Raw genomic sequence first — 23,393 nt, 5'->3', positions numbered from 1 at the left:
TAGACATCTAAATGTCTTCGAAAATCTGGCCTGTGGCTCCTTGAGAAATCCAAGCCTTAAATTAGATTTGACATGAGAAGTAAGTGTGATACTGTTGTTACACAGAGAGATTTTGTTAGTTCCATTTTAGAGTCCTTCTCCAGATAAGCTTTCCATCACTGTACAGGTATTCTAAACTTCTCTCTTCTCTTCTTCATGTTGTATACATGAAGGCTTTAGTTTAATACTCTACTTTTATGCATCATCCACTATGAAATTTTGGCTGTCACTTTCATTCTAAAAGAAATAATCGGAATATAAGACCAGACCCTCGGCTGCTGTATTCAAAAGATGAATTCAAAAGATGACACCAGTTTACACTATTTGAAGATTTGGCCCAGAATTTGTTGTTCTTACAATAAGAAGGAAAAAACAGGGAATCTGCAATATACTGTTAAGTACTAACCTCTTCCTTTTCCAGGTGCCTATATAGAATGATAAAATAGATAGTGAATATTGGAAGCTTTCAGTGACAATAATATACTATTTTTTATATTTGTTTACTCTACCTGCTTCTTACCACAGGACAGGTGTGATTTAGCATACCTCACTTGGGCCAAATATACTACTTGGTAAGTCAGATGCATGCCTGGTGCAACTACATTAGAGACACACCAATCCCCAACTAAATCATCCCAGCCAGGGCTTTGTCAAGCCTGACCTTAAAAACCTCAAAGGAAGGAGATTCCACCACCTCCCTAGGTAATGCATTCCAGTGCTTCACCATCCTCCTAATGAAAATTTTTCCTAATAGCCAACCTAAACCTTCCCTACTGCAACTTGAGACCATTCCTCCTTGTTCTGTCATCTGGTACCACTGAGAACAGTCTAGATCCATCCTCTTTGGAACCCCCTTTCAGGTAGTTGAAAGCAGCTATCAAATCCCTCCTCATTCTTCTCTTCTGCGGACTAAAAAAAATCCCATTTCCCTCAGCCTCTCCTCATAAGTCATGTGTTCCATCCAGTCCCCTAATCATTTTTGTTGTCCTCTACTGGACACTTTCCAATTTTTCCCCATCCTTCTTGTAGTGTGGGGCCCAAAACTGGACGAGGTACTCCAGATGAGGCCTCACCAATGTCGAATAGAGGGGAAAGATCACGTCCCTCGATCTGCTGGCAATGCCCCTACTTATAGAGCCCAAAATGCCATAGGCCTTCTTAGCAACAGCAGCACACTGTTGACTCATATCCAGCTACTTGTCCACTGTAACCCCTAGGTCCTTTTCTGCAGAACTGCAGCTGAGCCATTCCCTAGTCTGTAGCGGTGCATGGGATTCTTCCGTCCTAAGTGCAGGACTCTGCACTTGTCCTTGTTGAACCTCATCAGATTTCTTTTGGCCCAATCCTCTAATTTGTCTAGGTCCCTCTGTATCCTATCCCTACCTTCCACCATATCTACCACTCCTCCCAGTTTAGTATCATCTGCAAACTTGCTGAGGGCTCAGTCCACGCCATCCTCCAGATCATTAATGAAGATATTGAACAAAACTGGCCCCAGGACCGACCCTTGGGGCTCTCCGCTTGATACTGGCTGCCAACTAGACATGGAGTCATTGATCACTCACTACCTGTTGAGCCTGACAATCTAGCCAGCTTTCTATCCACCTTACAGTCCAGTCATCCAGCCCATACTGCTTTAACTTGCTGGCAAGAATACTGTGGGAGACCGTATCAAAAGCTTTGCTAAAGTCAAGGAACAACACGTCCACTGCTTTCCCCTCATCCACAGAGCCAGTTGTCTCATCATAAAGGCAATTAGATTAGTCAAGCATGACTTGCCCTTGGTGAATCCATGCTGACTGTTCCTGATCACTTTTCTCTCCTCTAAGTGCTTCAGAATGGATTCCTTGAGGACCTGCTCCATGATTTTTCCAGGGACCAAGGTAAGGGTGACTGGCCTGTAGTTTCCTGGATCCTCCTCCTTCCCTTTTTTAAAGATGGGCACTACGTTAGCCTTTTTCCAGTCATCTGGATCTCCCCCGATTGCCATGAGTTTTCAAAGATAATGGCCAATGGCCCTGCAATCACATCTGTCAACTCATTTAGCACTCTCGGATGCAGCGCATCTGGCCCCATGGACTTGTGCTCGTCCAGTTTTTCTAAATAGTCCTGAACCAATTCTTTCTCCACAGAGGGCTGGTCACCTCCTCCCCATACTGTGCTGCTCAGTGCAGTAGTCTGGGAGCTGACCTTGTTCATGAAGACAGAGGCAAAAAAAGCATTGAGTACATTAGCTTTTTCCACATCCTCTGTTACTAGGTTGCCTCTCCCATTAAGTAAGGGGCCCATTCTTTCCTTGACCACCTTCTTGTTGCTAACATACCTGTAGAAACCCTTCTTGTTACTCTTAACATCCCTTGCTAGCTGCAACTCCAAGTGTGATTTGGCCTTGATTTCACTCCTGCATACCTGAGCAATATTTTTATACTCCTCCCTGGTCATTTGTCCAATCTTTCTTTATTCAATGAAGTGGTTGGGGAATTTTGCCATTTCTTGACTGAGAGCAAGATAAGGAGCAATATTTCAAATCATCCTCAGTGGGCAGTGATCCAAAGCCCATTGAAATAACTGGGAGTCTTCCCATTGACTTCAATAGAGCTGGATTAGGCCCTCAGTATTAGTAACTATACAACTTGAATTAACCTTCTATATATGTCTTATGTGATGAACTGCATACTCATAGATTCATTGATTACAAGGTCATAAAGGACAATTGTGATCATCTAGTCTGATCTCTTGCATAAAAAATGCCATAGAACTTCCCTGAATTCCTGTTTCAACTAGAGCAGATCTTAGAAAAATCTTGATTTAAAAATTGGCATGATGGATGTATCCATATATGGATATAAGTGTATATATATAAATGACATGTTTACTTTGATATAATCACAAGCTAAATTCTGATCATAATTCCACCAACATCACTGAACTTTGGATTTATATAGTGGTGTAACTAAAAGCATAGTTTGTCCCGGTAATGGGCTCACTGAAACAGTGGATCAAATTCTGCTCACAGTAACATTACAACCTTTATGAAGTGAGCCATGTTGTGCCTGTGTAACTGAGATTAGCATTTAGCCAGGTGTTTCCATAATTAATCTTCCATTAAATCAAGCACCGAAATAAAATGCTTCTAAGTAAAACTGGATTTTTCTTTTGAGCCTACCTATTGATAGCGCGATTATCTTTCATTCAAAATGTATTGTATGAACAGTATTGACTAGGACATACTATGGTGCAAAAATTGAAACAATAATAATTGCTATAATAAACATAATGGATCAAATTCATCCCTGGAGTAATTCCATTGAAGTCAGTTAAATTGCATCCATGGGAATTTGACCTTTATGTGATTTTGATGTTACTTTCTTCCACTAAACATACAGGAGTATCTTCAGTAACATAAATTAATAGTAAAGAAAAGATAATACCCTCTACAATCAATATACACCTTGCACTTTGAATCTTAATTAAAAATTACTTCCTAACTACATTTTCTCATTGCTCATAAATGGAAAAGGGTTTATAGTCACACTATCTGTGTCATAGGGGTTATATTAATACAGTGTAATTTAATTTGAAATCTCTTTTCATATTGTGTAACACTCATTTGTCCTGAAAATCTGGGCTTGTCTTCATGTACAGCACTACATTGTACACCCGTGAAGATGCATCACTGTAACGGTTAGCGAAGATACTACTTCACCGTTGGTGTAGTTAATCCACTTCTGCAAGATGCGGTAGCTATGTTGATGGGAGAAGCTCTCCTGTTGACATAGCGCTGTCTACACTGGGAGTTAGGTCGGTATAACTAAGCTGCTTAGGGGTATGGATTTTTCACACCATGGAGCGACAGTTATATTGATACAGATCTGCAGTGCAGACCTGGCCTCTGTTTTTTAAACTTAAGTATGAGTATTTTTGCACCAATATTAGTGTGGCTGTCATGGGTACAAGCAGAGTAGGTTAATTACTGGAATGGGTCCCCATTTGTTAAGAATATATTCATTACTTTATTTCTGTAATGAGTCAAAATGTCAAAGAGAAGCCAGAGCAAAAAATACTAACATCTTTTTCTTTCTTGCCAACACGTCAGTTCTGAATGTTAGACATCAGTAAACTGCTGTAATAAGTAACTGTATCATAACCTGGTTTGTAATAATTCAGCAAATAAACGTGGAGTCGATAAAAATATATTAGCTGCTTTTAAAAATTAATCCTATAGATAATTGGGGTTGGATGAACTCCATATGGATAAAATAAAAAATGACCATTTTCCCCCCAAGTTGGTCTTTCTGGAAGATTATTATTATTTATTTATTTCATCTGCTCACCTTCCTGTTGTGTACAGGTAGTAGAGGATGAAATAGCAAAACCCTAGACAGAGAATATTCTCAAGGTATTTTTACCTTGGTTGGAACTAGAAAATTTCAGCTCTCATACTGCAATTTGTATTCTTGATTATTTCTACTTCAAATTATTATAAAAAGTTTATGGTTGCACAATCAAGCCTTCAGATTACATCATTCTTATCTGAGAAGGTTAATAAGGAAGTTTATTTGACGAATGGGATAGTGGGGAAATCCAAGACAAATGTGATTCTGTGGCAGTTAGTACATCAGAGTAGCAGCAAACGTCCAAAGTCTGCAAACATTCCCATGGCAGTATGGACTGCAATTGTCCCTCATTTCCCCATTTTTTTAAAAAAAGACTATTATTAGACAGGTGTCAGGATTGCCAGTCGTAGGAAAATTGAACATTTTGAAGAATCAACACTGTAAAATACATTAAAGAAAAATCCTATAAAATGTAATGTTATAGAAATGTAGTAGTATAATATAAAAATTACTGTAAAACCTATATGATTTAGTAGAGAATAATAACTTTTCTATACGGATTTGAACGATGCATAGAATTGTAGATATTATGTTCTTTTAAAATCCTATAGGATAGTTAAAACCCCCCACAAACCATAGAGAAGGTATTACTTATTATTGATTTTTATAACATTTATTAATGCAAATTCCTATTTTTCAAGCTCTATCCTTGTGTTTTCAGTTTTCTGTCTTTCAGAATATGTGTTGAACAAGGGCACAATTTATATTTTTCTGCAATAAAATTACTAATTTTTATGTGTATGTACCGCTGAACCTTCATAGACCTCTACAGCAGTTTGCGTGAATGAGACACATTCTTATCTAAATGCTCGGGAAGATAACTTTAAACCATGTGTACAAATCTCATTTAAGCAAGTAACTTTACACTGATCTGTCATTGATGGAGCAGTGGCTTTAAGACTACTACATTTTGTCTTTATTAACTTTCTATGCTGATAATGTATACAAAGATTACTACTTACTTCATTTAACTCCAGGTGTCTAGAAAAGAAAGAAATAGATGCAAAACATTTCATTATTGTAAAATAAAAATTCTGAGTACTTAAATATGTTGATGATATTATCAAAGTAAAATGAATCTCCCATGGTAAGGAGTTTTACTGCTATATAAGTTCAGAAGTTGTTTATTTTCTACAAATTCATTGGAGAAAAAAGTTATGGTTTTCCATAAAAACTGTAGCATAAATGGAATTAATTATGCTAAATGAGACATGTCCATTTGAGATGTTTATATTTTGGGAGTATATATATGTGTGTGTGGTGGTGGAGATCTGTATGCTTACAAGATTTCTTCTAAACAGTTTTCCCACCCTGTCAAAAAACATCACTAACTTTTATTTCAACTATAAATATATGTTCCCTGAAGAATGAAGGGCCATGTCTACACTATCAGTAGATCGGAGCTGCTGCAATCGATGCAGTGGGTGTTGATTTAGCGGGTCTAATGAAGACCCGCTAAATCAATGGCAGAGCGCTCTCTGGTCGATTCCAGTACTCAAGCAGAATGAGAAGAGTAAGGTAAGTCGACGGGAGAGCGTCCCCAGTTGACGCAGCACACTGTAGACACCAAAAACTTCTAAGGAGGGAGATTCCACCACTTCCCTAGGTAACCATGGTAAGTCGACCTAAGCTACGTTGACTAACTTAGGTCCATTTACTGCGGTAGTGTAGACAAGGCTGCAGAAGGGGAACCCAAGATACAAACAAGTACAGAGAAGTGGACAACTGTCATCAAGGCCCTGATTCAGCAAAACAATTAACTCCTATTGAAGTCAATGTCCTAGTGAAGTGCTTTGCTGAATAGAAATGGATTTATGCATGAGCTTAAAGTTCAGCCTTTTGGCTCTTTGTTCCAGAGCTACAGCTGATGCACACTGGAATAGCTCTTTTTGATTTCAGTGGATGATGCACCTGCTGAAGAGGTGACCTGTCATGGATAGTTGGGAGGGAGAGTGGCTCTACAAGATTTCTTACATTAACTTTTATTTATTTCATATAATAGTTGGACTAGGTGCAAAAACGGAATTGATTTCCTACTCTTTTGTCACTGGAGAGTTTAAATCTGTTTTTGATTACATATGAATTGTATTTGATGGACAAAGCCTAAGTCCCATTTAAAAACAGATTTATGACCAGAGTTTTTAAGGTATTTATGCACCTAAAGATGCAGATAAGTGCCTTGTAGAATTTTCCAGAGCATCTAGATGCCTAACTCCTATTTAAAATCACCTAGGTACCATTTAGAAAAAGACATAAGCATGTTCTTAAGTCCATTTTTGTGAAGCAAAGCACTTAAGTATGGCCTTAACTTTAGGCATATGATTAAGTTCCATTGATTTTAAGCTTAAGTACTTTGTTGAATAGGGATGGACTGCTGGGTAGTCCTTTGTAAAATGAGTTGGCACTCTGTGTCCCCTTCAAACTAAACATAGTTGGCACTATTATTGGAAGGTTCAGCAGTAGGGTGACCATATTTCTCAGAGAAAACAAGACATCTCCAGCTGCTTGCCTAAGCCCCCACCCCCATGAGACTGTTGCCTGTCGCTGGAACTCTGTGTGCCCCCTTCCCCCACTGCAAGGCTGTTGCCCCCTGCAGGGGCCCCCTCAGGAGACTTTTGCCCCAGTGGCTGGAACCCTGCTGCCCCGGGCATGCTGGAATGCTGCCTCCCCCGAGCTGTGCCTCTTCCCTGCATGGGGATGGCATCTCCGCTTGCCTTCCCCTCTCCCCCAACATGTTCCTCCATACTGCACACCACTTTTTTGACAAAAGTGGACATTTGTCCCATTTGCTCTTGCCAGCTGATCAAGTCAGCAAGAGCAAACAGGACAAATGCCTCCTTTTGAAAAAAAAAATCGGGATGGACGGGACAGGGCTTAAACAAGGGACTGTCCCCGCCAAAACGGGGTGTATGGTCACCCTATTCAGGAGGGCTGCCAAGAACTGACTGGAAATGTGACTGAACTACTATCTACACAGTAGGATCCTTGGGGCAGGGATTGTGTTTTATTCAAAGAATCATAGAATATCAGGGTTGGAAGGGACCTCATTCTCTGTGCTTGCATACCACTGTGTCCACCATCTGTGTTAAACAAAAACAATTATTATACTTAGAGATGGCTGGTCATTTTCAAAATTTCAGTGAAAGAAGTGGGACAAAATTTTCACAAGAATTTTCATGAAAATTCCACCCATTTTTCTAATTGGCTCTGTTTTTCCCAGAATCATAGAATATAAGGGTTGGAAGGGACCTCCGGAGGTCATCTAGTCCCACTCCCTGCTCAAAGCAGGACCAATCCCCACCTAAATCATCCCAGCCAGGGCTTTGTCAAGCCTGACCTTAAAAACTTCTAAGGAAGGAGATTCCACCACTTCCCTAGGTAATGCATTCTAGTATTTCACCACCCTCCTAGTGAAAAAGTTTTTCCTTATATCCAACCTAAACCTCCCCCACTACAACTTGAGACCATTCCTCCTTGTTCTGTCATCTGCTACCACTGAGAACAGCCTAGATCCATCCTCTTTGGAACCCCCTTTCAGGTAGTTGAAAGCAGCTATCAAATCCCCTCTCATTCTTCTCTTCCGCAGACTAAACCATCCCACTTTGCTTTTAGTGTTAATATCAGCTTAAGCTAACATAAGCTACTCTTTATAAAAATAATTCAAGGCTGCTAAAGAAGTGGCATTTTCTTTAATACAGTCAGGGGTCCAGGTTTCATATTTTGGTCTATTTCAAACTTTCAGGTCTTTCTTACACAATGTATCTGAGACTCAAAAATTTGTCCTTGGCAAGGTGAACAGAAAATGAAACAAACATGCTTAGTAACCATTACCTGGTGTTCTTTGCTGACATTGGAAATGTGTGAGCCTGACTACATATTTTCCTTGTTTGAGACAGCTGGTTGCTTCTCTCCGGTTCTGGGGGAAGTGGCTGATATTTCTTTGGAAGTGTCTTAAGAGGCCTAAAAAGTCAAAAATTGAATTTGAAGAGCTATTAGGATGTAAAGAGGACATAAAACAGTCTAGTAATTGCAGGTTGCCCATGTAGAGCACTGGGATTTTATTAGGACTATCTCTTATTATATATTTGAACAATGCTTAGCTGAGTAGGGCCCTGATCTTAGTCAGGACCTCTAGATGCAATCCTACCATTACATGACGAGGACACAGTACCGGGCCTACCACAATGAGGTCCCAGTCCACGATGAAGGATCCTCAACACTACCACAGCACAAACTATAACAAATATACTAATATTTAAACAGTGTTGAACACTGAAATCACTACATTTGTACGACTTTGAGTTTACTAGGATATAAATTTACTGTAGTATTAGTTGTATTCCCTATATTTAATTTAGGGAATATTATGAATACTGCAGCAATACTAACGGTTTGCAAAGCTATTTACACGTTTAATGGCATTCACTGTATGTGTAGTAAAATCAGCTTGGCAGTCCTTTCAAAAGTATATTTTATTTATGATGATTGTTAATCTTAGATGAAAACAAAAGGACCAACAAGGGAAAATTGATTTTGAATAACAAGATAAAAAAATTGCTTTATATTAGCAGAGTAGAGCCCAATCCATTTGTCATGAAAGTAAATGACAAAAATTCCCATCAAAGTTCCACAAGAGCAGGATTTAGGTCTGGAGTATATGAAGCAAATTAATAAAAGGAAAATGTTACCACGCGTTAAAATGCAATATTGTTCTATTGAACAGAACCCTGGGGCTTCATCCAGCAATCACGGAAGTCAACAGGAATCTTTCCATTGACTTCAGTGGGAGCTGGATCAGACCCCAGGTTTCCTGACTAGGGGCCTTATCCTTCTCTCATTCAAGTCAATGGCAAATGTCCCATTATCTTCAATGATGCAGGACTGGGTCCTAGGTACAAAGCTTCTGAACCTAATCCTTTGTTCTGCCTAGCACCCAACTTAGTTTTAGAATGTAGGAATGTCCCAATAATACTAATTAGATGATAATGTGTAAATTCACTTCCAAACATTTTATTGATATGACTAATTGGGGTGGGCTTGTGTACTAGTTTTATTATGACTTTACTTAACCATCCCCCAAAAAGCCATTAAGGAAACACATACATGTTCTATGTTAGAACGCTTACCTTGGAGGGGGCAAAGGGTGCTGAAAGAGAGAGGAAACAAACACGTGTAACTTTTTTTTTCTTTTCTATACGAGAGGAGGTTGGAAACTGAAGAATGTTTAGGCTTCACAAGCACAAAACTCCACATTCAATTCTTTAAGCCTTTATTTCTGCATAACACACAGACATGTCTAGCTATGGCAAAGGGCCTGCCTTTTAAAAAGACTTCCAACTCAGCTTCCATTTTTTGTGAGTGCAAATAAGTGAACCTGCTGTTAATTGCAAGGGCTAATGCTACGGTGTCAGACATAGTTCAAGCACATGACTAGATGTCTGTGGGCAGGATCTGCAGGTGCAGTTGGATCTACAAGGGCATGGTTTACAGGTGCAGAAATCTAAAAATCAACATTTGTGGGTATCATTATTTGGGGTGCACAAAGTGGTGCCTGCAAAAATGGACCCTACTTTTCAATATCAAGCCCCTAATATTGTTAATATTTTTTCAATGGAAAAAAAGACAGCCAATGAAATTGTCATTAATGAGAGAAATTATCCTTACCTGTGATCCAATTACTTTTTCTTTTTCTCCTAAATATAGGGATGATTAAAATAAATGTTAATAGACTGCTGCCCATGTATTTAAGAAACAAGCCTGTAGTTCGTTTGTTCAACACTATGAGCAAGAGATAGGGGCTAGATTGTGTCTTTAGACACAATCCTGAAGCTGTAAAATGCGCTAGTAGAGGAATAGCCCTTGAAGGCACTTAGAACCATCCCTCTAAAGTACAGTTCCCATCCTTGCTCCAAGAGCTTAATAATTTGTTGCTGACCTGCATCAGCAGCAAACTACAATATTCCTACTCCTGTCCCTATATTCCAAGTTTGAGGGAGTAAGTAGGGGGCACAGCACCCCAGACCAAGCTCTAGGTAGTGTAAGGGATGTCTCTTACTCCCTGTGTGGGGATAAAGTCAAATTCACAATCTACACAGAAGGCTGGAACAGCAATTGCTGGGGACTGCCCAGTAGTCTTGCAGTCTGGCCCTGGGATGAGGATGGATTCCACACGCCAGCTGCTCTGCACTTGACATTCACAGACCCCAAATCCCGAGGGTGGGATGGATTTAATTCTTTCTCCTTTGCATTGCACTTTTTGGGCAGCAAAGGATCATAGGTGCACACTTCTGTATGGATTTCAGGTGCACTCTGAACTTCCATTCTCAATCATTTATGCTTATCTCCATATAAGATGAGAATTAGTCTGACCAGCCGTACAGGAGCAAACATAGTCAGGTAATTGCCATGACAACAACAAAAGCTGGGACATTATTCCTCTTTATGTTTGGGTCCAGACCAGTTCTCTCTAACATCACTCACAAACAGCAGTTTATTATGTGTGCTAACTAAAGAACAATTATGGTTAAGAAGAGGAAAAAGCTTTATTTTTGTGATCTCACATTTTCAGTTGCAGAAGAAAGAGCACATATAAAATTGGGTTAATTTTTTTTTTACGAAAGTTGGTGTGACATTGGGACGTGTAGTTAAATCAAATTTCAATCTGTTATATAAAATATTTGGCATTGATATTAATGTTTCTAAAACAGTTCATAGATTATATTTTTGTTATAGTTATCAAGTTGTCTGGCATTCATTTTGTTTTGTTAATTTACATGTTAATTCTGACTTTTCCATAAGATTCTGTTACCCTAGTGAACGTACTTGCTGACTTCTGTAAATAAGACTATCAAGTCAAATCCTGTTTTCATGATTATAGTGTTTCCTGTAATATGCCTGATTACATTTTCTTCATTCTTTAATCAAGTGTTCTGCAAGCATTTAAATCACGGTATTTTACTCTTGCTGTTGTAGTTTATCTGCTTTTTTAAAATAAACACCACCTTTGTCTCCATAAAGTTCCATGAACCAACAACATAACTAAACAAAAATGAAACATAATAGACGTTAACTTATCCTGCAAGCAGTGAACCATAACAAATTATTCTGAACTGAAGTAATTATAGCTTAAATATTTAACAGTTCTATAATGAAACTGACAAAGGAATTTTGCAAGTTTGTTTGTGCAGATAAATCCCTTATGCCATCTTGTGGTCCACTGGTTTAATAGCACCAAGCAGGAATATGAATGTTGAGAAGATAGTTTTTATAACTGTGCAGTTTCTATTGTTAATTAAAGATAATAATGAAGAGTCCGATATAGGTGCCATAAGTGCTTTACAAATATATTTTAAGACACCTGCTCTAACCCCAGTCAGTCCACCCTACCCTTATTTTGTGTCATCATCACATATGTCATGGAAGCATCAGCTAAATACGTAACTTTTTTTTTTTTTTGCGCAAATCTGGGCTAAAATTTTCAAAGTGCTTAGGAGACTTCAGAGCCTAAATAGGATGGAATTTAGGCTAAGGGACATATTTTTAACAGTAAGTTCCTAAAGATGCAGATGGGAACCTGGGGGATATATGCCACCATGTGCCAGCAATGCCCCTCTGCCAAATACATTGGCCAAACCGGACAGTCTCTACGCAAAAGAATAAATGGACACAAATCTGACATCAAGCATCATAACATTCAAAAACCAGTAGGCGAACAGACCTAAAAGTGGCAATTCTTCAACAAAAAACCTTCAAAAACAGACTCCAGTGTGAAGCTGCAAAACTGGAATTAATTTGCAAACTGGATACCATCAGATTAAGCCTGAATAGAGGCTGGGAGTGGTTGGGTCGTTACAATACTAATTTCTCTCTACTGTTACTCACACCTTCTTGTCAACTGTCTGTAGAGGACCACTCTTTTACCACTTCAAAAGTTATTTTTCCTCCCTGGGTATCCTGCTGTTAATTGATTTCTCGTTAGACTGACTTAGTAAAGCAACCCTCATCCTTTCATGTATTTATACCTGCTTCTGTATTTTCACTCCATGCATCTGATGAAGTGGGTTCTAACCCATGAAAGCTTGTTCCCAAATAAATTTATTAGCCTCTAAGGTGCCACAAGGACTCCTTGTTATTTTTGCTGATACAGACTAACGCGGCTACCACTCTGAAACGTGTATCTGTGCTACAGATCTACAACTGGGAACCCCCATCCCGGAGTCAGGTGGGTTAGGTGCTTATCTCACACAAAACAGCCAAGGAGGAGTCCATCAGATAACTTTTAGCCTAGTCCTACCTCCCAGGAGTGTGTGCTAACTATTGAGATATAGGATAATCTGATGTGGGTTACCCTCAGTCTCTGCTGGTGAAGCAGTTCCATTTTGGATAAATACTTACAGTCATTTGAGTAGGGAGACTGGATCTTGGGTCATCTACCTCCCAGGTGAGTTCCTTATCCACCAGGCTACAGAGTCTGTCTCTCTTGCTTGCTCTTTACCTGCCCTCTCCCCCCAGGTCTCTTTCATAGTTCAATCCACAGTGGACCAACTTCAACATGAGAGTCTGCAGGTGATCCACATCAGACTGTCCAGAATGTTCCACGGCTCAGTGGTTAGAACACTCTTCTAAGAGATGGGAGGCTCCGTTCAAATTCCTTCTACTCATCAGACAAAGGGGGAAAATGAAATCTGTCTCTCCCACATCCAAGGGGAGAGTGCACTAACCACCAGGGAAAACTTATAAGGTGGATACCATCAACTCCTTCTCCAGCCAGACTGTGGCTACAGAGTGGCTCTGCAGTCCCTCTACTGTCAGTTGGAGAGAGGATTCCTTTTAGTCACCAGCCTTTGGAGAACTCCCCCCCACACTTGGCCTCTTTAAGGAAACTGGTGGGACCGAATGCACCCCTGTACTCACACCCTACATGCTACTGTAATAATTTTTGTACAAAATACATCGCGTGGCATGTCATTTGAAAACTAATAACTCACTGGTCAATAATATTGTGGTAAAATGTGCTTAACATTATATGTGGAGTTGTGAAGATAAGATGAAATCATCACTGAAGTGTGTTTACCAGACAGGTCTGGGGAGTAGGTAAACCTGTTTCTCAAAGACAAAGGATAAGTTGATGCCCAGTGAGGTGTCAAAGCCTATGGGCCATCACCCATCAAGTTGCTATCTTTGGTAAGGAAAGGGGGCAAGAACAAATAGATCTGCATCTTAGCAAACAACTTATAAAATCACTGAATCATTTTTCCCCTTACCATGGGAAGCAAGTCTACCTTACCTACCAACTCTGAGTTTGCTAAAGTCTGCCTTCTTGAAATCCATGATCTTTATTATGCTGTTTTCTCTCCTACCATTCCTCAGAATCATGAACTCTACCATTTCATGATCACTTTCACCAAATGCCTTCCACTTTCAAATTATCAATCAGTTCCTCCCTATTTGATATTTGTCAAAATCAAGTTTAGAACAGGTACTCCCCTAGTAGCTTTCTCCACCTTCTGAAATAAAAAATTGTCTCCAATACATTCCAAGAACTTGTTGGATAATTTATGCCCTGCTGTGTTATTTTCCCAGCAGATGTCTGGGTAGTTGAAGTCCCCCATCACCACCAAGATCTGTGCTTTGGATTATTTTGTTGTTTAAATTAAAGCCTCACCCACCTCTTCTTCCTGGTTAGGTGGTCTGTAGTAGAGGCCTACCATGACATCACCCTTGTTTTTTACCTTTTTTATCCTTACCCAGAGATTTTCAGCAAGTCTTTCTCCGATTTCCAACTTTGCAAACTTCTCCCTGACCAAACTCCATGTCTTCTTGCTCTCAGCTTGCAGATTTCTTTTGTGCTGTGCAAGTTTGTTCAGTAGCAACAGACTTTTGGTAGGCTTTGTATAATCAACTGAATGTTATTTATGATTCAATAATATTTCTGCATTCAGGGCTCAGTTTAGCATAGCACTTCCACATGTGCTTAGCGTTAAGCATATGCTTAAGTGTTTTTGCTGAATCAGGTCTATAGTTACAAGATAACATGTTTGCCCACCTGATCCAAAGTCCATTGACTACAGTTTTGAGAGGGTCAAGTACCTACACAGCAGTAGAAACTGGAGGAAATAGTGGACCATCCTCCGGTTGGGAATTTTTCCTCACCATTCTAAGAGAAAAGTTTCTTTCACTTCTTAGAGACCAATCCAAGTGTATTGCTCCCCCAGCTAGAAAGGGCTATTTGTAGTTTAAAAGCTTCTAGTACACTTTTGGGTTTCAGTCATGGGGTGACTTGGCCCCTTTAAGGGGGTGGGGCTGGTCCACACCCCAGACAATTGGCTGGGGCTGATCTGGGAAGTTTTTCTGAAAGGGTTTTTTTAATGAACAGCTGATACAATTGGAGGAGGAGTCAGGTGGGAAGGAGAAGAACTTAAAAGAGAAGACAGGAGAGTTAGAAAGGAGGCTGCAGAGAGAAATGGTTTGGTATTTCGTCTTGCTGGGAAAAGAACCACAGAGGAGATGCAGACAGTATCTTACCACGTGGGACTGGCCTGGAAGTGAGAGGGCAGCAGAGGTAAGGGAGACTCCTGAAGTAGGCCTGGGAGAAAGACAACCTCCTCCAGACAAATGGCCTAGGGTAGACCAGGGAAAGTACCTATCCTGGAGAGAATCAGACAAGGGAAAAGACCCCAGAGTGAAAGCCTTGAGTTGTCAGCAGCCTGACAGAAGCTGGGATACAGGAAGAAAGTCCCAGGATGGAGCTCTGCAGAGTCTGGGAGTGGAAGCTCTCTGTGAATGTGGGGGACAGAGGGAGAGTGAGTGGAACTATTGAGACTTGATAGCAGGGGCAGCTGGCTTCAGGCTGGAAAGAGGGGTCCCAGCAGTTCCTACCTGCTCTTCATCCTGATCCTGGGCACCCCTGTGGTCACACTTCCACCACTCCCACACATGCATTAGTTTACATGAGACCTGAGCCCCCACAATATTTCCACTGTGGGGGCACTAGCACTGTCTGCCCCCCACACCTCCCACTTTTATTGCCCCTGGAGAAAGGGGTGGAGTCTGCTGAGGATGGAGCCCTGGCAGCGTGGAAGGGTTTGTTCCTTTGAATTTGGTTTGGACTCTGCATAGTCCATGTGTGTGTGTCTGTGTGTGGGGGGACTTCAGTGTGACCAGAGGGCCAAGTCACCACACCAGACCACAGAAACTCCAAGGGTGTGAGAGAGGCAGAGTGGCTGCAACCCCATAAGGGATGCTCCAAGACAGTAAGCTTATCTACACTGGTGGAGAATGCAGGCATCTTGACTGACCGTTAAAATAAGGGAAGAATGTGAATTTGGAGAATCAGAGGTAGAACCTCAGCTGCACTGCGCTACATGGGGCCACAAGAGGGTACAGTGGAGGTCATGCTGCCACAGTTCCACAGCAATTATAAATGAGAAGAAGAGGAAATTTTTGGCTACAAAATAAGGAAGTTTCACACCAGTACAAAACTTGCAAATATATAAACCAGTAAATCAAAACTCACCTATTTGTTTGCTTTCAACATTTCCTGTAGCGTTTATAGATTTCTTTTGAGCCCCAAGTCAGAGATGAAGGAGGAAGGCACTTGACTGTATGAAATCACTCTACTGTATTGCCATTGCATATTTGTCATTAGATTGCATGGCCCAATGTACAACCAAAGCCTTGCCACAGAGCTATCAAGCATGCTCTCCCTAGGGCCAAAAATGTCTTATTAAGCCAGAGAATTTTTTAATCTTCCTTTGATCCCCAAATCAGGGTTGAAGGATAAGGGCTCTTTAATGTATTGAAATCAGTCTGTGACAGTCCCATTGCATGTTTCTCATTTGACTTCATGGCATGGTTTAAAAGTTTGTACCTTTCACCAACAGAAGTTGGTCCAATAAAAGATATTCCCTCATCTACTTTGAATATCCTAGGAACAACACAGCTAAAACAACCTGCACATACTTAAAGGTAGACATGTATTTAAGTACTTTGAAGAATTAGGTCTTAAATCATTGTGGCAATGTGGGGAAGTGAGGGCTGTTCCAAAGCTGACAGAAGGACTCCCATTGACTTCAATCAACTTCAATTAGTTTTGGATCAGGGCCATAAACAAGTTCTGTGTCATTCCATTCATTTGGTTTTCTCTTGAGCTATATCAGTGTTTGCTTTTAAAGGGTAGTTAACCTTTTTTTCCTTTTCTCTTTTGCAAACTTTATTTAGTATACTGCTGGCTTACTTGTGATTTCAGCAAAAAGTATGTTTGGCTTTATGCTTCATTTTACAGCAGGACCTAAAAGGGGAAGGGGAATACATTTTGTTTCATTTCAGGATTGATGAATTCTTTGCATTGTGTCTTCACAGCTGCTCATACATACTACTGTCTAAAACTTGGCTTTTGCACTAAATATCAAAAATGATAAAGCTAGACTTCATTTTTGTTCCTGGAATGGCAAATTGTAGATAGTCTTTGTGTAATTATCAGCACTAACACTGTTAATAGATTTGTACTTTTTAAAGAAATAAAAAAAGATTTAGCTTGAAAAAGATTTAATCCTTCCAGAGCTGACTTAGTCTCAAAGTCACAATAAATTTGGAAATATTTTTTATTTTAAACAAATTAAATATAATTTTAATATAGTGACAGAGTAAAACTGTAAATTAAAGGATCTAAAAGCTGGCCATTTCCTTTAATTTATGCAAAATGACTCAAGTGTCTGATCCTAATTAAGGCTGCGTGTCTGTCACGGAAGTCTGGGATTCCGTGACTTTCTGTGACCTCCGTGACTTTTGCAGCAGCCAGTGCAGCTGGCTCAGGGACTGTCCGAACACTTGGGCAGCCCCTGGGCCAGCAGCAGTTTGGGTGTGGGAGGGGGTCAGGGCTGGGGGTTGTGGTGCGGTGCTTACCTTGGGGCGGGGGCTCCCTGGAAGCAGCCAGCATGTCCCTGCATCTCATAGGCGGAGGGGCCAGGGAGCTCTGCATTCTGCCCCCCTGCTTGCAAGCACTGCCCCCGCAGCTTGTGGCCAGGGCAGCGCGCGGAGCCACCCTGACCTTCCCTCCTGCTAGGAGCTGCAGGGACATGCTGGTTGCTTCTGGGGAGCTGCGCAGAGCTGGGTAGGGAGCCTGCAAGCCCCTCCACCCACCTCCTGCAGCACCAGTGAAAGTCCAGGCTGTGAACTGCCTCCCCAGCACCAGTGCCAGCAGGGAACCTAGGTGGCATGCCACCACCTCCCCCCCAGCACCAGCGGGGGTCCCAAGCCGCATGCCTCTGGCTGCCCCCCCAGCACCTACAGCACCCCTGGACTGCCCCCCAAGCACCCTCAGCCCCCCTACTCAAGTTTTAGCCAGGGGTATATAGTCATGTCAGTCTGTGACCTGTCCATTACTTTTACTAAAAATACCAGTGATTAAAATGTAGCCTTAATTATCATATACAATTACCCCATAGGTAATAAATCATTGGAGGATGCATTTACAAGTATCTCTAAATTATGGGATTTTGAAATGAGATGCAGATAGAATTAGCATTAAACCAGAAGACACCAGTGTGTGGTAAATACTGATAAAGGCTGAGTTTTTAACAGCCACTCCTGGTGGCATTACAATGAAAAGAAAATTATCAGCGTATGTAGTGGAATGGCTAGGCAAAGAACCAGATTCTGTTTCGATTTGCTCCATCTGAAATCGGGAATGACTCCAGTGCACTCTCTAATTGCTCAGAAGGTGAATGTAGCAGACTTGCCACTTCTCTCTATATATTATATTTCCCCTCTCCTATTTCTTCTATCTATATCTCTGAGTTTTACACAGGGCTGGCCTGTCTCTGAGGAATGGAGAGCTAAACGGCACAACATGTACCCTCTTGAAAGTGATTACTTCAGTGTTGTTACTGAGTTGAAGCTGGATTCTCAATTGTAATATGATTTTTTAAAGTGACTGATATTTTGAAAAATATAGGCCTTTTATTTCTTCCCTGACGTATATGGTTCTTCCCCCTATATACAGCACATAAGAAAATTGCATTTCATAATTTAATTGCAAAACAAGTTTTTTTAATTGTACCTTTAACATTTGGGACTCTGCTCTCCTCTGAAAGATATCTGCATTGCTGTAAATAATATAAAATGTTTAGCTGTGATATTGGTCAGTAGTAATGGAAGTATAGCTAATAAAATTCTGCTGTTCCTGACAGAGCAAGATGACTTGCCAGTTAATGGATTTCTCCACATATATTTCCTCCACCATTACACACACTTGGCCTCTTCATACCATAAAATAGTTAACAATTGAAAGCCACTAATCTAGGCTTTAATCTATTCCATAATTGTTATTATCTCCTAGAAATCTCCTCTTGACATGACATTAATATGGCTGACACATCTGCATTCAGCACAAGTTACAGAAACAAGGAGAGCAATATTGCATGGCAATATGGCAAAGTGAGTGAAAAGCCCAGGCTAAAATATGGGTCTTAACACTGAATCGTACTGATTCAAAAAGCTGTCCAAGGATTTAGCCATGCAACTCCCATGACTTTGCACAGCATTAAGTGATACAGAAAAAGAAGGAATTATATTTGTGTATGATCTTTACTTACACCTAAGTCTCGAGGGGAGTCAGAGGACTTCGGCTGGATGATGATAGAGGATTTAGTGTTTCTAGAAATGTGAGTAGTAGCTGAATTTCCTAAATACCGTTGATCTGTGACAAAGGCAAAAAATAGAGTACATAAGAGCTGCCATACTGGAACAAACCATGGTCCATCTTCTCCAGTATCCTGTGTCTGACAGCGGCCCAGACCAGACTTTCAGGAGCATGTACAAAACATTTATAGAGTGATCCACCTGTCTTCCACTTCTGACTTCTGGTAGTCAGAGGTTTAGGGTTGCCCCGAGGGTGGGGGTTGTGTCCCTGACCATCTTGGCTAATAGCCATTACTAGTCCTATCCTCCATGAATTTATCAAGTTCCTTTTTGAACTTTTGGCCATCACAACATCCCATGGCAATGAGTTCCATATGTTAGTTATGCAATGTGTGAAAAAGTACTTTCTTGTTTGTATTAAATGAACTGCCTATTAATTACATCAGGTGACCCCTGGTTTTTGTATTGTGTGAAAGGGTAATAACATTTCTCTATTCATCTTTTCCACACTAGTCATGATTTTACAGACCTTTATCATATCCCCTCTGAGGCATCTCTTTTCTGAACTGAAAAGCCGTAATCTTTTTAGTCTTTCCTTGCATGGAAGCCATTCCATACCCTTGATCATCTTTGTTGCTCTTCTCTGAATGTTTTCCGGTACTACTATATCCTTTTTGAGATGGGGTTACCAGAAATGGACATAGTGTTCAAGATGTGGCATTATGATATTGTTTTATTTTCTATCCCTTTCCTAATAGTTCCCAAGCTAATTAACCTTTTTGACCATTGCTGCACATTAAGTGGAAGTTTTCATAGAACTCACCATGATTATCCAAAATTTCTTTCTTGGTTGGTAACAGTTTAAAACCCATCATATTTTTTTTGCCTAGTCACCCAGTTTTGTGAGATCCCTCTGTAACTCCTCACAATCTGCTTTGGAGTTAACTACCTTGAATAAATTTTATATCCTCTGCAAACTTTGCCACTTCACTTTTCCCCCCCTTTGTTCCAGATCATTAATGAATATGTAGAATAGCATCGGTCCCAGTACAGATCCTTGGGGGACCCTGTTGTTGCCCTTTTTCCATTGTGAAAACTGACCATTTATTTCTACCCTTTGTTTCCTATTTTTCAACCAGTTACTGATTCATGAGAGGACCTTCCCTCTTATCCCATGACCACTTAATTTGCTTAAGAGCCTTTGGTGGGGCACCGTATGAAGGACTTTGTGAAAATCCACGTACACAATGAGCTTGTCTACACTTAAAACACTACTACGGCCCAGGTGTGCCACTGCAGCCATAGGGCTTCAGTGTAGTCACTACCTGCGCCATGGGCGGGGTTCTCCCACTGACACAGGTCATCCACCTTCCTGAGAGATGATAGGTAAATGGAAGAATTCTTCTGTCGACCTAATGCTGTCTACACAGAGACTTAGGTCAACTTAACTATGCCAGTTGGGTGTTGGGGGGTTAGATTTTTCACAACCCTGAGTGATGCAGTTATGCCAACCTAATTTTCTAATGTAGACCAGGCCGCTATTGACTGGATCACCCTTATCCACACGCTAGGTGACTCCCTCAAATAATCCTAATAATGGAATTATAGAATCGTAGGACTGGAAGGGACCTTGAGAGGTCTTCTAGTCAGGTCCCCTGCACTCAAGGCAGGACTAAGTATTATCTAGACCAATGGTTCTCAAACTTTTGTACTGGTGACCCCTTTCACACAGCAAGCCTCTGAGTGTGACCCCCCCCAAATTAAAAACACTTAATATATTTAATACCATTATAAATGCTGGAGGCAAAGTGGGGTTTAGGGTGGAGCCTGACAGCTCGCGACCCCCCCCCATGTAATAACTTCACGATGCCCTGAGCGGTCCCAACCCACAGTTTGAGAACCACTGATCTAGACCATCCCTGAAAGGTGTTTGTCTAACCTGCTCTTAAAAATCTTCAGTGATGGAGATTCCACAACCTCCCTAGGCAATTTATTCCAGTGCTTAATCACCCTGATTGTTAGGAGGTTTATCCTAATGTCCAACCTAATCTGCCCTTGCAGCAATTTAAGATCACTGCTTCTTGTCCTATCCTCCGAGGTTAAGGAGTACAATTTTTCTCCCTCCTCCTTGTAACAACCTTTTATGTATGTGAAAACTGTTATCATGTCCCCTCTTAGTCTTCTCTTCTTCAGACCAAAAAAAAAAAATTTCAATCTTCCCTCCTAGGTCATATTTTCTAGAGCTTTATGATTTTTGTTGCTCTTCTCTGGACTCTCTCCAATTTGTCTACATATTCCTGAAATGTGGCTCCCAGAACTGGACACAAGTACTCCAATTGAGGCCTAATCAACGTGGAGTAGAGCAGAAGAATTACTACTTATGTCTTGCTTACAACACTCCTGCTAATACCAAAAAAGTGAACATCATTCCAGAATGATAACATTGTTACACTGTTGACTCATATTTAACTTGTTATCCATTATGGCCCCCAGATCCCTTTTCACAGTACTCCTTCCTAGGCAGTCATTTCCCATTTTGTATGTTTGTTCCTTCCTACTTTGCATTTGTCCTTATTGAATTTCATCCCATTTACATCAGACCATTTCTCCAGTTTGTCCAGATCATTTTGAATTTTAATCCTATCCTCCAAAGCACTTACAGCCCTGCCCAACTTCATATCATCCGCAAACTTTATAAGTGTACTCTCTAAGCCATTATTTATAGCATTGATGAAGACATTGAATAGGACTGGACCCAGAACTGATCCTTGTGGGACCCCACTCGCTATGCCATTCCAGCATGACTGTGAACCACTGATAACTACTCTCTGGGAACAGTTTTCCAACCAGTTATGCACCCACCTTGTAGTAGCTCCATCTAGGTTGTATTTCCCTAGTTTATTTATGAGAAGGTCATGCGAGACACTATCAAAAGCTTTACTAAAGTCAAGATATACCATATCTACCACTTCCCCCTATCCACAAGGCTTGTTACCCTGTCAAAGAAAGCTCTCAGGTTAGTTTAACATGATTTGTTCTTGACAAATCCATGCTGACTGTTACTTATCACCTTATTATCTTCTAGATGTTTGCAAATTGATTGCTTATTTATTTGCTGCATTATCTTTCCAGGTACAGAAGTTAAGCTGACTGGTCTGTAATTCCCTGGGTTGTCCTTATTCCCCTTTTTTTAGATTGGCACTATATTTGCTCTTTTCCAGTTTTCTGGAATCTCACCTGTCTTCCATGACTTTTATAAGATAATCGCTATTGGTTCAGATATCTCCTTAGTCAGCTCTTTGAGTATTCTTGGATGTATTTCATTAAGCACTGCTGACTTGCAAACATCTAAGTTGTCTATGTAATTTTTAACTTGTTCTTTCCCTATTTTAGCCTCTAATCCTACCTCATTTTCATTGGCATTCATTAAGTTAGATGTTCAATTGCTACTAAACTTTTTGGTGAAAATTGAAAAAAAAAGTCAATTAGCATTCTGCTATTTCCACATTTTGTGTTATTGTTAATAGAATGGTGAAGCATGATTTCCCTTTACAAAAGCCATGTTGGTTCTTACCTAACAAATCACATTTATCTAGGTGTGTGACAATTCAATTCTTTATTATAGTTTCTACCAATTTTGCTGGTACTGAAGTTAGGGTCACTGGCTTTTAAGTGCTAGGATTGCCTCTGGAGCCCTTTTTAAAAATCAGCATTAGGCGGGATTTGATTGCAGCCTTCAACTACCTGAAGGGGGGTTCCAAAGAGGATGGAGTTAAGTTGTTCTCAGTGGTGGCAGATGACAGAACAAGAAGCAAGTGGGGGATTCAAGTTGCAGTGGGGAAGGTCTAGGTTGGATATTAGGAAAAACTATTTCACTAGGAGGGTGGTGAAGCACTGGAATGGGTTATCTAGGGAGGTGATGGAATCTCCGTCCTTAGAGGTTTTTAAGGCCCGGCTTGACAGAGCCCTGGCTGGGATGATTTAGTTGGTGTTGGTCCTGCTTTGAGCAGGGGGTTGGACTAGATGACCTTCTGAGGTCTCTTCCAACTCTAATCTTCTATGATTCTATGAACAGTACATAAGTAATTTAATGTTAGTGTACTTTGACAAGTTCAATTCAATCTTTGTCAAGTCATTCATTTATAAAGCACTACCACCTAATCATTCCAGAACATCACTTGTAGTGTACCACTTACAGCTGTGGAATAGTGTTTGTTTGTTAGCCACTTCATGGTGGCTGAGTGCCCCCAAGTATATTTGGCAGCACCTTTAAAGCTGCCAAATGTGTAAGCTACGTCTAAGGCATTTCACTGAATT

At 40.6% G+C, this 23,393-nt stretch overlaps 1 protein-coding gene across 5 annotated transcripts in view; it reads left to right on the top strand.

Annotated features, from left to right (window-relative positions):
- ZNF518B (zinc finger protein 518B) overlaps positions 1-23,393 on the top strand; it is a 154,696-nt gene that overhangs the window by 41,170 nt on the left and 90,133 nt on the right. The window contains exon 1 of one of the 5 annotated variants that reach the window (XR_012158717.1): positions 16,325-16,403. The exons of the other annotated variants lie outside the window; for them this stretch is intronic. The gene's annotated coding sequence lies outside the window, so the exon portion shown is untranslated. Of the gene's footprint in view, positions 1-16,324; positions 16,404-23,393 lie in introns of those variants that run through there. 5 annotated transcript variants of the gene reach the window in all.

Source organism: Lepidochelys kempii, chromosome 4 (assembly GCF_965140285.1).
Source record: "Lepidochelys kempii isolate rLepKem1 chromosome 4, rLepKem1.hap1, whole genome shotgun sequence".
NCBI lineage: Eukaryota > Metazoa > Chordata > Testudines > Cheloniidae > Lepidochelys > Lepidochelys kempii.
The sequence above is the reverse complement of the archived record's forward strand: the minus strand, read 5'-3'. Positions and strand labels throughout refer to the sequence as shown.